The 6,026-nt window shown below is 41.5% G+C and overlaps 1 pseudogene; it reads right to left on the reverse strand.

Moving 5' to 3' along the window:
* Positions 1-4,763: 4,763 nt before the first annotated feature.
* LOC148720085 (dynein light chain Tctex-type 5-B-like) lies at positions 4,764-5,329 on the reverse strand (annotated as a pseudogene).
* Positions 5,330-6,026: the final 697 nt, after the last annotated feature.

Raw genomic sequence — 6,026 nt, forward strand, 5'->3', positions numbered from 1 at the left:
CTACACTATTGTACCTATTGTCTTACACTATTGTACCTATTGTCCTACACTATTGTACCTATTGTCTTACACTATTGTACCTATTGTCTTACACTATTGTACCTATTGTCTTACACTATTGTACCTATTGTCCTACACTATTGTACCTATTGTCTTACACTATTGTACCTATTGTCTTACACTATTGTACCTATTGTCTTACACTATTGTCTTACACTATTGTACCTATTGTCTTACACTATTGTACCTATTGTCTTACACTATTGTACCTATTGTCTTACACTATTGTACCTATTGTCTTACACTATTGTACCTATTGTCTTACACTATTGTACCTATTGTCTTACACTATTGTACCTATTGTCTTACACTATTGTACCTATTGTCTTACACTATTGTACCTATTGTCTTACACTATTGTACCTATTGTCTTACACTATTGTACCTATTGTCTTACACTATTGTACCTATTGTCTTACACTATTGTACCTATTGTCTTACACTATTGTACCTATTGTCCTACACTATTGTACCTATTGTCCTACACTATTGTACCTATTGTCCTACACTATTGTACCTATTGTCTTACACTATTGTACCTATTGTCCTACACTATTGTACCTATTGTCCTACACTATTGTACCTATTGTCCTACACTATTGTACCTATTGTCCTACACTATTGTACCTATTGTCCTACACTATTGTACCTATTGTCCTACACTATTGTACCTATTGTCTTACACTATTGTACCTATTGTCCTACACTATTGTACCTATTGTCCTACACTATTGTACCTATTGTCCTACACTATTGTACCTATTGTCCTACACTATTGTACCTATTGTCCTACACTATTGTACCTATTGTCCTACACTATTGTACCTATTGTCCTACACTATTGTACCTATTGTCTTACACTATTGTACCTATTGTCTTACACTATTGTACCTATTGTCTTACACTATTGTACCTATTGTCTTACACTATTGTACCTATTGTCTTACACTGCACGCTTCATTTGCGCTGGACTCTGGATCGGATGGCCCGGGTTCAAGTCCTGGCTGGGGCATGACGTTGCGTCCTTAAGCAAGACGCTTCACTCACATTGCTTCGTCTTCTCGGATAAGACGTAAAGCCGTAGGTCCCGTCTCTTGCAGGGTTAGGGGTAGGAGAAGTAAATTTCCCATGCACGAGATTACTGTGTACTGGATGTCCTCCCCGGGGTGGGATGGGTGGGAAGGTGAGATCGCTACATGGACTGAAGCGGCTGCCAGAGGCACCTGATAAAAATGCTGACGTCCGATCTCAACCTTACGATACTATTAAGCGCGACTGAATATAGCCACATAGAAGTCTGCGCTATATAAATGTAAAAATGTAAAATGTAAGAAAGGTGTTGCATGTGCTGAAAGTAAGAGAAAAGAAAAGTGGTAATAAAATGTTCAGCCACCGAAGTTTATGTTGTTCCATCTCAATCTATTCCTCATTTTTCTTTTACTGAAGTGATATTTATAAAACGAAATGATTCAGTCAGGTTTAAGGTGTAAATCTGGGGATCTGGCTGACAAATGATGGGGTAAATAAGTGATGACAAAGGATGGACGAAAAAGTGGATGCAAAGCCAAGTTACACAGATTGAAGCACCCAAACTTAATTACTCTGTAATAAATCTGTTAGTGACGAATCTAAGAGAAGCAGCTGATGACAGCGACTGAAATTATTTTTACCAGCTCTGTGATGGCGACAAAATGTAACTCTGAGGACCTGTCCAAAGATCGGAACAGTTGAGTGAAGTAATCTTTGGTAGGATAAACGTTTTTTCGGCGTAAATCAAAGCAAAAATGCTCTAAAGGAAGCAGAAGTGATTCTGGTGAACCATTCACTTAGGAGCGACAGAGGTGTATGTAATGAGCCCAAAAATTGGGGTTAGGAGAAAACTATTGTGAATAATTCAAGATGGACGAAACTAAAGGAGCATTCATAATTTACCTAGAGGGTGAGCTATGATGATTTTGAGGAGGGGGTCGCTCTTTTTCTCTACTATGATTTAGGGGGAATTTGGAAAATTTCCAGCAAATAAGACATGGAGCATGGGGGGGGGGGAGGGGAGGGGAGGGGAGGGGAGGGGCAACCATTTTTTTCCTGAAAAAGAAAAGGAAATGAAACTATGCTGTTCGACGCTCATATAATTCCTGTCTTTTATTTCATTTCGACAAAATGTTGATACAGAACTAGAGTATGAAACTTGATGCATGACGCCCACTTCTTGTGCTACATGGTCTCTTTGCGAGTGGCTCCAGCTCACTCTCGTCACCCTTCTCACACTTGCTCTCCTCATTCTCACTCTCCTCATTCTCACTCTCCTCACTCTCGCTCTACTCATTCTCACTCTCCTCACTCTCGCTCTCCCCATTCTCACTCTCCTCACACTCACTCTTCTCATTCTCACTCTCCTCATTCTCACTCTCCTCACACTCACTCTCCTCATTCTCACTCTCCTCATTCTCACTCTCCCCATTCTCACTTGCCTCATTCTCACTCTCCTCATTCTCACTCTCTCACTCTCGCTCTCCCCATTCTCACTCTCCTCATTCTCACTCTCCTCATTCTCACTCTCCCCATTCTCACTCTCCTCACTCTCGCTCTCCTCATTCTCACTCTCCTCACTCTCGCTCTCTTCATTCTCACTCTCCTCATTCTCACTCTCCTCATTCTCACTATCCTCACACTCAATCTCCTCATTTTCATTCTCCTCATTCTCGCTCTCCTCATTCTCACTCTCTTCATTCTCACTCTCCTCATTCTCACTCTCCCCATTCTCACTCTCCTCACTCTCGCTCTCCCCATTCTCACTCTCCTCATTCTCACTCTCCTCATTCTCACTATCCTCACACTCATTCTCCTCATTTTCATTCTCCTCACTCTCGCTCTTCTCATTCTCACTCTCTTCATTCTCACTCTCCTCATTCTCACTCTCCCCATTCTCACTCTCCTCACTCTCGCTCTCCTCATTCTCACTCTCCTCACTCTCGCTCTCCTCACTCTCGCTCTCTCCATTCTCACTCTCCTCACACTCACTCTCCTCATTCTCACTCTCCTCATTCTCACTCTCCTCATTCTCACTCTACTCATTCTCACTCTCTCACTCTCGCTCTCCCCATTCTCACTCTCCTCATCCTCACTCTCCTCATTCTTACTCTCCCCATTCTCACTCTCCTCATTCTCACTCTCCCCATTCTCGCTCTCCTCACTCTCGCTCTCCTCATTCTCACTCTCCTCATTCTCACTATCCTCACACTCAATCTCCTCATTTTCATTCTCCTCACTCTCGCTCTCCTCATTCTCACTCTCTTCATTCTCACTCTCCTCATTCTCACTCTCCCCATTCTCACTCTCCTCACTCTCGCTCTCCTCATTCTCACTCTCCTCACTCTCGCTCTCCTCTTTCTCACTCTCCTCATTCTCACTCTCCTCACACTCACTCTCCTCATTCTCACTCTCCTCACTCTCGCTCTCTCCACTCTCACTCTCCTCATTCTCGCTCTCCTCATTCTCGCTCTCCTCATTCTCACTCTCCTCATTCTCACTCTCCTCATTCTCACTCTCCTCATTCTCACTCTCCTCATTCTCACTCTCCTCATTCTCACTCTCCTCCTTCTCACTCTCCTCATTCTCGCTCTCCTCATTCTCGCTCTCCTCATTCTCACTCTCCTCATTCTCACTCTCCTCATTCTCACTCTCCTCATTCTCACTCTCCTCATTCTCACTCTCCTCACTCTCGCTCTCTCCATTCTCACTCTCCTCATTCTCACTCTCCTCATTCTCACTCTCCTCACACTCGGTGTACGTAATTCTTAACCAGCTCCTCAGAAACCACAAAAGCTACAGAAACCTCGTTTGCTGTTGCCAGCTTTCCTTCTGCGAAAGGCTAAGGGTGAGTTTGACATGTTGTACTTATGTGCTGGGGGGGGGGACTATGACCTTTGATAAATTAACATCTCTTGAGGGGGGGTCGGAACAAAAACAGGGGGAGGATTTTTAAAATGAATGGAAAAAAATAAGGAAATCATCATAACCCACCCTCTAGATAAATTATGAATACTCCCCAAACATCTCTCTGTCAACATGATTTATTTCTATAGATCACACCTCACGCATCACACGTCACGCGTTCCTCCTCTCTTCCCAATTTACCTCATGCATTGTCGTGAAAACCGAAAGTCCTTTGCTGCGTCCAAACGTGACTGACTGAAAGAGTTTCTGACTTAAGAAACCTTACTCCTAATTTTCTAGCTACGGTTTAATGCCAGAGCACCCTAGCTGGAAATCCTTAAAGATATATAACCACGTGTCTTACTAGGCAAGTTGTAGATCAAGCACCCCATCCACTTTAATTGGAGAGATTAGATTTCCATGATTTTGTTTGGAGCAAGAAACCTATTTAAACCAAAGCCTAAGCATGTTTTGAAGCTGTTTGGAGCTGAAAATTGTTTTCTTAATAGAAGCTGCTTAGATCGATATTTGTCTACTTCAAATTTAGCACATTGAAAGTACATGTTAGTGAGTTCTTGAATCCAGTTACTCAGTTCTCTGTGTCTTGTTTTCATTCAGTTAAACCTATTTTAACTAAACAAGTTTTGTTAGTGTAAATAGGTTATATGCTACTAAGCAAATCACACTTATGCTACTGAGTTGTCCGCTTAAGAAAAAAATTTCCACCCCGTTTCAAAAACTTCCGTCATGAAAACGTCCCATTGCTATTACTCTGCGTACAGAGCATAAACAATATATCGCTTGAGCAAGTAATGACGCATTCGTAAAGTAAACAGTAACGAAATCGTCAAATTTCTCATTCCAGGCACATCTGCTTGTAATTCGTATTCCCTGACCTTTTTTCTCGCCAATGTGCGCTTCAACAACTAGTTTGTATTGCGGGCATAACAAACTTTTAACTTTCTCTTTGATCAACCGCAAATATTCTGATAGTGGTCTTTGCACTTGACACTATCATAAATTTCGTTCTTGAAGAGCTATTTCAAAATATCTGCAATTATGGTTTCCACCGTTTTAGTCGGCATTGGCATTTTGGCATCTGGTAACAATTTGTAAGTGTTTTTCGTAAAAGTGTTTCCGCTTGAAAACTCTGCTGTCGACATTGGAGGCACGAGGGAAGATGAGTGTCGTTGTTGCGATACATAACCGATTTCTGAGATGCAGCGACATCTTTGGAGTCCTGTTTAGGAACAATTCCCATTTTGAGCTTGTTTGTTTGAGAACTTTTTCCTGAAAGGGTAACAACTCCTCGCCTAGTCGCAGATGCCGACATCTTGAAAAGCTAACGCCAGATGTATACTGAATGCTTAGGAACTTTGGCTGCTTTTTGTAAAGAAAACGAAAACGTAATTCTTATTGTTTTTTCTCTTTACAGTCAAACACTGCAATTGGCAGTAATTAAACCTCAAACCATTCAATTCGGTGACAAAGCCGTGTAAAAGGACTCAAAGGTTTCTGTAATAAAGAATAATAATTATGTATATGTGCACGATCCTTCGCAGTAAAGCACTATTTGAGCAATAGTGAAAATCAGACCTGAAAAAAAAAAAATTTCAGGCCTGTACGGGATTCGAACCACTGACCTCTGCGATACTAGTGCAGCGCTCTACCAATTGAGCTTACAAGCCAACTGGGAGCAGGCCATCAAATTAATTCGACATAAACCCGTAGATGATAAATCAAACAACAACAAACATATGAAACATATGTATGAACTGCGGTTATGAAACGTATATGTGCACGATCCTTCGCAGTAAAGCACTATTTGAGCAATAGTGAAAATCAGACCTGAAAAAAATTTCAGGCCTTAATCAAAATGGAAAGTTCTTGATGCTAGATAAGTACGGGCTTAGTGATATAAAAGTTCTCTTGCAATTGGTTTTATAGGAACATGAATGCCTGCCTGGTAAGAATTGAATGAATTTTTAAACAATTCACTGATTGTATTGAATGCTGGGTTCGGTATGGAG

This window comes from Stylophora pistillata, chromosome 11 (genome assembly GCF_964205215.1).
Source record: "Stylophora pistillata chromosome 11, jaStyPist1.2, whole genome shotgun sequence".
Classification (NCBI taxonomy): domain Eukaryota; kingdom Metazoa; phylum Cnidaria; class Anthozoa; order Scleractinia; family Pocilloporidae; genus Stylophora; species Stylophora pistillata.